Source organism: Myiozetetes cayanensis, unplaced genomic scaffold (genome assembly GCF_022539395.1).
Source record: "Myiozetetes cayanensis isolate MyiCay16 unplaced genomic scaffold, myiCay2020 scf1, whole genome shotgun sequence".
Taxonomy (NCBI): domain Eukaryota; kingdom Metazoa; phylum Chordata; class Aves; order Passeriformes; family Tyrannidae; genus Myiozetetes; species Myiozetetes cayanensis.
This window is the reverse complement of record NW_026086604.1, coordinates 144,574,341-144,586,719: the sequence shown is the minus strand read 5'-3', so window position 1 is coordinate 144,586,719 and position 12,379 is coordinate 144,574,341.

Here is a 12,379-nt window from a genome sequence, read left to right as displayed (position 1 = left end):
TAATGTGGCTGACTTTTTTTTTTTTTTCTGAAATCAAGGATAATACGGATTATTTAGAGTGTGACAGAGTTATGGGGACCTGGAAAAGCTCTTCTTAGCCCGTAATCTGGAAGCTGCAGCTGACTGTTGTGTTTGCCTGCCCTTCTAAAGTGAACCTTGTAGTTCCTTCAAAAGTGGCATAAAATAAAACAGCTAGAATCTTTCTCTCTATTCCCTTCTCCCTCTTGCCACTGGCAAACAAAGCCCTAACAGACCAAAGCCTTCATTAAAATAATCCCCAGCCCCACAAATTATCTTGAAAAGTAGCATGGAGATAAAAAAAATAAAGGTATAATATGGGTGATTTTACCCATTATTACAGCTGTATGAGCAAGTGTTCACCTTCTCAAGAAATAAGGTGCCTCTGAGAAGTTATATAAAGCTGCCTCAGGAGCAGTGAAAGGGAACACAAATAGGTCAGCTTGCTTCCCTTGGAAGCAACTCTGTCCATGTTTTAACACAGACATAAATTAGAGGCCTGGAGAATGAACAGGAGACAGTCCTGATAAGTCTGAGTGATGGTAGAAGTATCTTTTGGAGGTAGAATTCAAACTTTATCTGCATCTTCAATATTGTCTTCTTTGTCTTAGGATCCTATTTTGGAAAAAATATCCCATTTCACAAACCAAGGGAATTAGCCAACATTTAAATCATTAATTACAAGTATTTCTGCTTACATATGACTACATACCAACCTCTGTATGGCCAGATGAACTGTGACATTGCTTTCTTTTATCATTTTATCAGCTTTTATTTTCAGTCTCTTCTGTCCCTATGGGTTGTTGTCTTGCTGTGCTTGCCTGTGGGATATTTCTATCCTTAAGCAGCAGCCACGTGCTCCCCCCTTCACAGGCAGTTCTTTGCCTTGTGCCCTTTCCCACATGCTCATTCCACAGTGACTTGGCACAGAAAATGATGGTTTGCAGATTACCAGAACACTGTCTTCACAGGGGCAGCCAGGTGTTGATCACGGCAGGAGAAGTAAATGTCGATTTTCTTTTTCTCAGGGTCATCCACTCCCTTCCAGTTAAGCAGGAGGTGAAACAGGCCCAGCCAGTGCTGCAATGTCTGCTGACGTTCTCCAGCTGTGCACTGCTCATCTGCTTCTGTCCTTTATTTCCCCAGCACCTCCGTTTTGCAGGATGAAAGTAATGACAATGTGGGATTCTAAATATATCCCAGCCGCTTGCAGGTTCTGTGATTGCGCTGTGGGCTGTGCGAAATCTGCAGGCAACAGTACGTCTGCTTACAATGTTGCTTTAGGTGAGAATCTGCTTAGTGCCCTGAGACAAAGGTGAAGACACACAAAAGCCCAAAGGCTAACACGCTGAGGGAGATGCTGGCAGCAGTTGTTTGAATCCCTCTGTTACAGGTAATGTCCCCACTGGAAAATGATGAGTGCATTCAGTGGCAGATCCCCACTGCAGTGAAACAGATACTTGCTAGATTCTTCAGGTGAAGCATTTCAGGGAGTGAGCACATCCATCCCCACAAGGGCACCCCAGGAGTACTTGATCCCAGTGAGGGAGTTATTTTTTTAGGCTGCGGGCCTCAGACCTGCTGAAGAAGTCCCTTCTGCTCCCTCACCTCCTCCTACTTCCAGCAACTTCTTCCCACTTGCTTACTCTTCCTTCTGCTACGCTGGCACAAGCATTTGGACATGTGGTGAAGTGCAAAGGGAGAGCTAATCTGGCTTAAAAAAACCCTGGCTGAAAAAGAAGAGGTGGGGGGTTATCTAGCTCAGCTCCCTGCTCTGATTTATTTGCAGCAACCTGGGAGGTACAAGGAGGAACAGTGTAGGAGCAGGGACTCCTTGAGCAGACAAAGCTGCTGAAAATAATGCTCATCAGGCTATCATAGGATTTCCTTTTTGTGATAATTTCTTTCTGCCACCTGCAAGGAGACAAGACAGCCCTACTGCAGTTTGCTTGGTGAGGATGGGGAGGAAATAACCTGCTCACAAGTGCTGGGCACCAACTGGGCATCCAAGAGGAAGTTAGAAGAGACTGTCAAGTGATGGTCAAGATCTATATTCTAGTTTAGCATATAATGGCCAGTCTTCGCGAGCGAAGATCCGGGGAAGGTCTTTCCACCTTCCAGCCTGCGCATTGGATTTTTTAGGTGAGACACAGTGTGCGCGGAACTGAGCCCACCCTTTAATCCTAAGGTTCATCTGCCGGGGCCAAGCGAGCTTGGACGGTGGCAGTGAGGTCCTTAGGACGTAGATGGGTTGCCTTTAAGGGCTAACGAGCCCCACCTGCCCGGGAGTGGCCCTGACCGGGAATCGAACCCGGGTCTCCGCGGTGATAGCGCGGCGCCTTTACCCCCTAGACCACCAGGGGCTCCAGTTTAGCATATAGTGCAGTTTAAAATAATAGTTTTTAACTAGTGAAGCTCTTCATGGTTTGAACCTCGCTACCTCTAAACAGAGGAACTGCCATTTAGTTCAAAGCATTGATAAGGGAAACCACTGGAACATTAGAGAATCATCTAATGAAAAGGAAATATATCCTTGGTTTATATCAAGGAGTATCTCACAGGTACTCCAAAACTTAATGGTTTCTGTAATTTATAAAATATCTTTCCATGCATTTTTATTGTGATATTTAATATTATCATTATGCACACATATATATTTATATGTATCTTGTTACCTCCTTTGTTTTTCAATCTTAAGTTACCTCTCGGCCTCTGGAGATAACTGGAGGCTGTAGGGAATGCTTTCAATGAGTCAGTTTGAGCGTGACTCTGGGGAACTTGAGGTTGCACAAGTGCTGTAGAAAACACGACCAAGGACTTGAATATACTCAGTAGCTTCAGGCACTAAGTTAAAGTGAAATAATGCTTCAAAACTGAGTCCTGGCCATGAGGCAGTGATTCCAGGCGAAGACAGATAGCTCAGAGGGCATGTCAGCATGCTGGAGGCAATACCTCTCCTTCTTTGTGTAATGAACCTATGAGATGACAAAGCCTGAGGAAGAAGCTCATGGGGTAGCTGATGCGTCCAAGACAAGGAGCCTGACTTGGGATTGCCTAGGGGATGTCTCTGTCCCTTACAGATGAAGAATACTGAGCTCTAGGAAGGCAGGTAATGATAGGTGGACTCTTAAATGGAAAAATACAAGCAGTCACTAAGTGGGAACAAGATTCCTGCTTCTTGGAGGCATTCATCAGTAAGGAGTCAGATTGGTGCTTTGTTTCTCACTGGCTCACTGAATGTTGCCCTGTTCGCAGCTCAGTGCACCAGCTGTCATAGGAGGTGCTTGGGAGTGGGACTGATGGCTGGAACATCTTGCTAGAGAAGTGGGAGCAGTGGGAAAGAGGATTCTGGGTCTTTAACATCCTAGGTGTGTGCTGCAGAAACTGAGTTATGATCAAAAGGCTACCACCAGCATCTCCACCCATGATCCTCAGTGAACTCCTCAAGTGTAAGGCTCACTTGGATATACTAAGATAATTTTTTATTTGACTTTTTCCAGGGAGCTTTGCAGGAAGTAAAATTCTGAGGCAGCCTTAAGTTCTTTTTCAGACCTCAGGTAAGTTTGTATTCCAAAATGATGACAAAAGTTGATATATATACATACACATATATATACCTTCAGTTCTTTTGGAAGTCATTTTGGTACTTCAGTAAGTGGTCAGAATGACTATTTGAGTTCCCCAAACTGGCTGATTTGCTGGTGATGTAAGTGGGGAGGATCTGGCCTTCAATAAATCAGGCAGGCTTTTTAAAAAAACTGAATTGTATTAGAGAAGTACAATATAGAAAAAGCCTCTGGTATTTCACTTTTTTCTCATTCCAGCCCAAATGCTGGGGCAGGGGTGTGGTGCACACAGATGACCCATGACACTGTCATTAGAAAGTAAGTAAGAGTGCACAATCTGGTGAGGCAGTCACTGTGTTCCTGCAGTGTGCTGGGCAGACTGTGACTGCTGGAATAATCTTTTTTTGCCTCATTCTACGGAACTCGGAGCTCCTGAATTACATTAGAATCTCATATTTCATCTATAAAGCTGTGAAGCAAATACATTTTTCAAACAGTATGAAACATTTTTCTTTCCTATTTTTTTTCAGGCCAATTCCATACTTTTCCTGAGGGAGCCAGACTGCCTGGCAAAGTGGAAAAGTAATAGTGGGTCTGCAATGAATAGATTTGTATTGTAAAGAGTGCAGCTGCTTGATGGCATCTGCTTATTTTGTCAGTGTGTGATTCCCACTTTCCTCTTGTCAGGCTTTGAGATTATTAGTAGTGAATCTTCACCTCACTGCTTGCATTTACTGATAGTCTTTCTTACTTCGAACCTCATGGTGTGATAGTCTGAGCTGCTGTAATGAGAGCTGACTTTATGCAAAAAAAACCCCACAAAAGCCAAAACAAAACTAGCTGAGGAAAGGCATGGCACCCACACAAGTCCCAGAGAAGCACTTTCTTCTTTAGCTGCTCCAAAAGGTTGCTACAAAACCTTATTAAGGTTTTTCGGAGTGGGAGTATATAGGCAAGAGGAAATCTGATACAAAAGGACTCACAGGATAGTGGCCATGCATGTCTGCCTCAGTTGGGGGTCTGCTTGTAGTGTGGGTAAGTACATTTAATGTAACTTTGATCTACTTTGCTTGGGCAACAAGCAGGGTGAAGAGATCAATGGAAGCACCACCCACTTGGTTAATCACCCACAGCCCACTCCGTGCTGCTGCCTCGTCACTGCTACCCAGAGCTGAGATCTAAGATTAGGAACAGTTTGCATATGTTTACAGGTGCTGCAACTGTATTTTTATTTCCAGTTGCAGCACAGACCTGTTGCATTACAGTGTACGTGGAGATATTGTGTGAAACCAGGTGTCCACAGACTTGAAAGTCCTTGTTTTCGCAAACGCTGATGATGCTGTGATATGGGAGACTTGAAACACAGGGGGTTGCCTTTATACAGTAGCAGTAGTATCAAAACATGTTGTAATTCATTAGCAAAATTCTATACTTCATGAAAAAGACCTAGTTTGTCTGTTAGTTGATACGTGTTTCAGTGTCCCAAAACAAGTGGAGTTGGATGCAGGGAGGTGTGAGTGCAGACATAGGAGGAGCTGAGGTGGAAGAAGCAACAAAAAAAGTATTTGAGAAAATTATCTTTGTCCCTGTAGCAGAAGATGAAAATATTGCTTTGGGATAATGGGTTTGTCTGGATATCTTATGTTGAGAAATATTAAGCTTTGATGGTGACTGAGCTTATACAACTTAAAACCACTGAGGCTGGCACAAACCTTTATGGTGCTTGAGGCAGAGAAGCAAAAAAAGGTGTAAATCAATACTGTAGGACAGTAGGACAAATACCATAGGTTTGAGCAGTGTGCAGTAGGTGACAGCTGTTGGATGCTGGAGGTGTGAATTTAGAGTTAAAACAACACCCCACACTCAGCATTTTTACTGCTGAATGGATGAATACCTGCAGTGAGTTTTGGGGATTTTAAATATGCAAATACCCAGTAATAGTGTATTTGCTTGAGTTAGAAGTAAGGTCCAGCTCCAGTTTTTTTGTGGAGCTTTTTGTGGGAAGGCCTTGGAGAACAAAAGAGCCTGTTCCATTGCTGGCAAAAAGAACATGCCAGGATTTCCATGTTACTGAAGAGAATTAGCCCCTGGCCTCTGTGGAAGGCTGGGTTTCCACCTCCAAGTAGTGTGTGCCAGTACCAGCCTCAGAGCCCTTCTGGTGTGTGACTTGTTGCAACCTGAAAATTTCACAAGTTTTTTCCTCAAAAGCCTTTTTTAAAAATAGTTCTTCTGCTTAGGAAAGTTAAACACAGACTCAGGAAAGATATCTGGTCTAAATAGCAGGAGTTTAGGAGATGAGGTTGACATGTTGCTTTTAATGGTTCTTCAGACCAGCCAGTGCACTGCTGCAGTGGCAAAGCTTGGTCAGACCCCGTTTTGTGCCCCCGGGGTTGATCCTGTCACGTGCAGTTTGGATGTCTATGATTTTTAGACAGCCATATTCAGTTACAATAAATGTTTTCTTAGAGCCTGATTAGATCAAAATTATGTCTGTGTTGTGTGTGACAGTTCTGTGGTGACCTGGAGAACCAAAGACTTCATTACAAAGAGGCTTCTTGGTATCTCTGGTTTGGCTGATTAACAAATGCATTTAGTAACTGGAAAAATATTTTGCTGCTTTGTTGATGTGTTGACTCATTTGATGTATTTTAAAAGAAAACAAACAACAATCTGCTTGTCCAAACTAGTCTACTGACATATCTGCAGAGGTAGGCTGGGCTGGAGGATGTCGAGATCGTCTCATCAGATTATTGTGATCCCTTGTTTGCTTCACGGTCTGTATGAAGAAATCAGTTCTGTGTTACCACCAGCTCCTCTCAGCCTCAGATGAGGTTTCATATGGCATCGTTGTGACAAACAGATCGACGCTTCATGAACAGCAAGTCATGGGAAACTTACCAAATCATGAAACTCGAGCACGTTTGATAGTGATGAAAACTACATTGCATAAAAGTTATCTGAATGGTACTTTAATGACTCAGCCAGTAATAGGAGAAAATATTCCATTCAGTGCACAGGAGAAAAGATGAGCAGCTCTCAAGCTAGAGTGATAGAGGGTTAGTTCAGCCTGCAGGAAATTTTATTAAAGGATGGAACCATGGGCTAGGAGGTTCAGCACACACATATGTGTGATGCACTTCTCATAGCTGGGGTGGTTCTATATAGCATGGAGCTGGGTTATTGTTTGCATCCTGGAGTACCCCTGCAGGAACTTCAATCTCCTTTTATGGTGTTTTTTATTTGGGTGGCCATCCATGCTCCAACAACGACAAGGTCATTGCTGTGTTGCTGCTTTCTGTGCTGTTCTGATGGGTTTCTGTAGCTATTTCAGGCAAATTAAGCAAATAGTCCTTTAGACTGTGGCACCTGGGAAGTTGCCTCTGCCGTGTTAATTCGTTAATGTCTAATAATAGAGCTGTGCTGATGCTGCAGTCTCTCTGTGAGGGTGATATTGGCCTTTCCCTGTAAGCTCCTCAGCAACATTCTTTACACAACTCCTGGAAATGTTTACATCTTTCAGGCCTCTACCCTTGACTTGAGCTGGGTTTAAGTCGCCCAGTCAGTTCAAGTCGGAGGGAAGGAAGAAACTATCAGATAAAACAAACTTTTTTTCCTAAGAATGCCAAACTGGAAACCCAAAGAAGGGATTTGAAAGTGAATACTACAATTAATATAAAAACGTCACAAATACAGCTGACTCTGTGCTATTCCCATGTTCAGTGTGGGCAGACTTCTTTTCCCTTCCTTAAATTTACAATTCATAAGTGTATTGCTGGGATTGTTAAGCGAGAGAGGATGAATGGAGTAGTTCAGACCTTCCCTAGGTACTGGCTAGACCTTCTGTTGTTTTCCAGAACTCTTCAGAAGTGCAAGTGTAAAATCCCCTGGTGTAAAAGCATAGTTTCTGATGTATTATGTTTAAAATTGGAGGTGTAATTTTGGGAAAATCCCATGGTGCAGCACTGCAAAGTACAGAGAATTGAATATACAGAACAAAATTTTGTGTTCTGTTTTAAAACCATGTGACACAGTTATGTCATTAATATACAAATACACATCTGTATGCAGACTTTGACTGTATAGATGGGCATGTTAACAGCGGTGAAAGTGAGCAAAAGACTTTACTGCAAGTCGGTTAGTTTTACTTGAGTTTGAGGAACTGCTGCTCTCATCACTTATGAATGTCCTATATTGAAATATTTATCTTTGAATCAAAGAACTATCAAAATACCAGTGTATTATTTACATTGGTGTCAGAGTTGCTGCAGTTGATATTCCCAGTTAAAAATGGGTCCCGTGTCATGCTGGACTGGCTACAAATTTGAGACTGTTCCTTGCAAAGTGCAAAAGGGCAATTTCTCAGCTGGGGTAAGATGAAGTTGTGAGAACTCAGTTTTAAAGGCAAAGAATCAGAGCGGTTTAAAATAAGCTTTGCATAGTCTCTACCTCAAAGGCACTTTCTAAGGCATTCAGCTACCATGGTGATGAATGTGATATAAATAGAAAATAGATTAGATAGAATCCAAAATGTTCCTGAGTAGATCTAAATTAACACTGGCCATTCCGGAAAGAGAAGGTAGGAAGTCACTGTGCAAAATTTAAGAAAATACACACCAATAGTAAATCTAGAGTGGCTTTTAGAAAAAGGAAGGTAGGAAGCAGTTGGTTATATCGTGGCTTGTAATACAATATCAACAAGAGTATTGGATTCTGATTCTGTTCAACTCTAGCACAGAAAAAGCAGACACAGGAGATGTTTTAGAAACTTGAGAAGCACACAAAGATTCTTACCTGGGAGACTAAAACCTCATTGAACAGACAGGTGCTAGAAATGCCAACATTCCCCCATAAAGGATCCCACAACAGTGGGATACACAACTAGGAAGGACACTCAGAAATAAGACACTTATTCTGCAAAATATATCTCTGTTCCCCATCAACCAAGCAATACTTTTTTAGTCTGTTTGCATAAGCAGCTTGTAGTTTTTCCACAATATATTAATGTCCGCTTGACAGCAATTAAAGGCCCCAATCTGCAGACTTATTTAAAGGACATAAAACTTTAGGGACAAGGATGGTTCTCTTGTTTTCAGTGGGACTACTACATGCAGCTGGACTGAAAAACCCTGCTGAGGAATGGTCTTAGAAATAGCTGTGCACAGGTCTATGTAGACCTGTATAAATATGCAGTAGGTTAATGTGTGCTCTACAGATATATCTTTGTATGAATAGTTTGCTCTGTGTTGCTGCTTTTGGTTGGTTTTTTTTTTTTTTTTTTGGCTTTGCAGCCAAGGGAAAGCTTGGTTTCCCCAGCAATTTACTTTCCAGTGATTGAGTAATACTCTGTGATTGCTGGTGTGTGAACATCATTACTTGGTGACCTCTCCTAAGTGATTGTACGATGACAACTGGGTAACAGCTGCACTTAAACCAGCCTCAAGTTTGCGATGATCAAGGGATTAAAGCCCTGTCTTTCATGCTGCTAGTTTCTGAGCTTCTGAATTGAGCCTTTTTAATGTTGTCATCATTTCTGGTAGTTAGAAAACAAGTTGAGACTTCGGTTGTGTATTAGTGACCAAAATGTGAGCACTGGTTTTGGCCGGGCAGATGAACAAACTCAGAGGGTGTAGTTTATCTAACTCAAAAGTAATTCACTGAATTTGATCTGATAACAGTTCTCCACACCAAAAATCAAAGTTTAAAGAAAGAGTGCTGACCAGACACTTTATCTAGAGATTGAAATGTTAGATTTGAAAGTAATTATTTTGGATGAAGCACGATAGCTGGACAGCACAGAAACTTCAGGGCATGTGTGATAGTGCTCCCTCACCCTCAGTTACACAATTCAAGATACTGGTGACCTCTCTGTGAGGAGGCAGAGGTACAAGAAGATGTTCTTCAGGCTTCTGCAAAGGTGCCCACTAAATAGTGATTTACACCCTTATAACTATCCCTTTAATTAGAATTCACCATGAACACACGGCTTGCTGGGAAGTTGTTTGGGCAATGTGAAGAATTTAAGTTCCAGCAGCACAGTCCTTCAACAGAGGTGTTATCAGTACCACTGAGATACCTGAGTGCTTTCACAGATCACCTGAGCAATGAGGAAAAGCTGACTGAAGCCTGATCTAAAGCAGGGGAGAGGTTATGTAAACAAAGAAAACCTTTTTTGTAGTCTCAGTGCTTTGAGGGTATGCAAGCACAATTGGTTAACCTGCTAATTAATTTGGTGATGGCCCTGGACTCTGAGCTGTCACTAAGCTTGTGCATGCATTTTGTTTAAGAGCCCCCTGTCTCCTGGCAGATTACATGTGTAACCAAAACTGTGTTTCCACTACCCCTTCTCTGAAACAGCAACGGGATAGAGCTGGGTATGACACTATCACCTTTGAAAATGCATGATCTAGAACACAACATGCAGCTCACCTTAATAGCACAAAGTCAGCATAAATGCATCACAAGCACCCTCTTCTTGCATACTGGCTTCTCATAGCCAAGTGAAAGCTCACTTTTCAAGGTTATCTGAGTTTCTTGGGAGCTGCTCTCAGTGTGGAATAAAATCTCATGGGAGTAAAGGGTTATCAAAGCTGCACTTTCTACTCCCTTAAATTACCTTCTTTGTTGCAAACACAACATCAACACTTTAAGATAAAAACCCTAAAATTAAAAGTAAAACCCCAATCCTCTCCTGCCTACACAGTTCTGCCTTTGAGCCTGAAATGAAAGAGTGGCAGATATTTAGCCACATCACTTAACATATTCCTGGAAGGCATTTGGATGCTGTGGTGAAAAGGGGTGTAGATAAACCAACGTAAAACAACAAAGCTTCAGCTGTGTAAGCCATGGCAGGCTCCACAGACAGTCAAACTGAGACCACGTACACTCCTTGGGTCCATTTTCCCTTCCCAAACACCTTAAACTTGGCAACAAGTTGGTGGCCTGTGTGGTGCTGGGAGCAGAAGGATGTAATGATGCCTGGGAACTTAGAGAATGAAATGGTAAGGGCTGCGTTGTGAGGGAGAGGGCAGGTTATCCTCCAAACACTGCATGATTATGGTTTCAGAAGAACCTATCATCCACTGTACACATCAGGTGTCTCCTCCTTAATTTTCTACCAGAGGAACTACGTATTGTTACTACTTATCATTATTGTCATTTACATAATCATTATATACTTGTTTTCTAATATATCACTGGGATGAATTAATGTTTTCACATTTGCCTTTGTCTTTGCTGTAAGACCATCAGTTGATGTATGTCATCATAGTTTCATGGCACAGTTTCTGTTCCAGGTGCTCCATGGACTTGTCTCTATGTTATTGAGACTACAGACAGATATCCTCTCCTAGAACAGATTAAGATGTTAGTCTTAGCCCTCCCCTCACTTCTGTCAACAAAGCAACTTGTTTAAGTGCTTCCTAACCCACTTCAGGCACAATCAACAGAGTTAGTGTATGGCTCCTATTTAAATTGTTTGAACTATCTCAGCTGATTCTGCTTGAAGTGGGTTAGGGAGAACTCACACAAACAGGTGGGAGAGCTGCCAGGGTAGTAATCAATGCCCAAGGGACCCTATAAACAGCTTGAAAAGAGAAGGGCAGGGCACAAATGTTTTAAACCTCTGCAGCTGTTTGCAAATTGAAGCTCTACATAGAACTTATGATCTGCACGTGAGCTATGGCAATACCCCTCTTTCCAGATGAGATGTTCTCCTCAGCTGTAACCACTAGCAACTTCTTAAAAAAAAATAAAATAAAATGAAAGTTGAGAATGGTAAGAAATTTTACAGTGATGTGCCCATATAGCATATGAACAGATATTATCTGAGCCCAGCACAGCATATTGTGCAACAGCATGGGAGAGGGGAAATTTTGGCCAGGAAAGTCAAAGCATATTCTTTCTTTTATCTGTTGGATGCTAAAGCAGTGCCTTCCATGTGCCATTTGATTTGACTGGCCAGACGAGGGGGGCAGACAGTTTTCATCCAGCTCCAATCCCCAGCTCTGGAGCTTACTTATCAGAGTCTGAGTGTTTGCTGTTTCAACCCTCCGATAAGGGAGCCCATCCAACAAGCAAATTGGGCTGCCTTCCACCACGCAAAATCTTTCATCTTCCAAAATCTCCAAGGGGAACAGAGCGAACAAACATGTTGGGCGAGTGTGCTCAGTTTGTGGTAAACGGCTGAACAACCCCCCCAGGACATATCCACAGTCTACAGCCACTGCACCAGTGCTGGGTATGAGGACCAGAGGATACATCTCATTAATTTTCCCATACAGGCCCTTGATCGTCACGAGCTCCTGGTGTAGCGATGCAGAGCTGGGAGCAGGCGATAGGAAACTGCCCCCTCATGGGAAACACACTCGTTCTCGTGGTTCATGCTCCATCCCAGGCATCTGAAGGGGCTATTTCTGGCTTTACCACGCACTCACAGTATGACCAGGGCTGAGTCACACGTCATTATCCTGCATGCAAATTAGGTGTCAACAACTTTGCAGGTGATGGTTTGTTGCTATTTTTCATTTGAAGTGCTCAAGTGTACTAATATGTTGTATCCTGGGCCTGTTTACAGCCAGCCTGGAGGATCTGTGGGCTGTAGCGTGGCCACCTGCACCCAAAGAAACACCACTTTGTATTTTTTACAACTGACTGGTTCCACGTTGGTGTTTTTTCCTGGGGCAAACCCCACCTTCACTGAGACGTGAACTGAGGCAGGTCTTGCTCTGAAGGGCAGCAGCATCTGCAGTGTTTGCTGGGGGGTGGCGAACCCTTTCTCCCCCTCACCCCCACCCAGC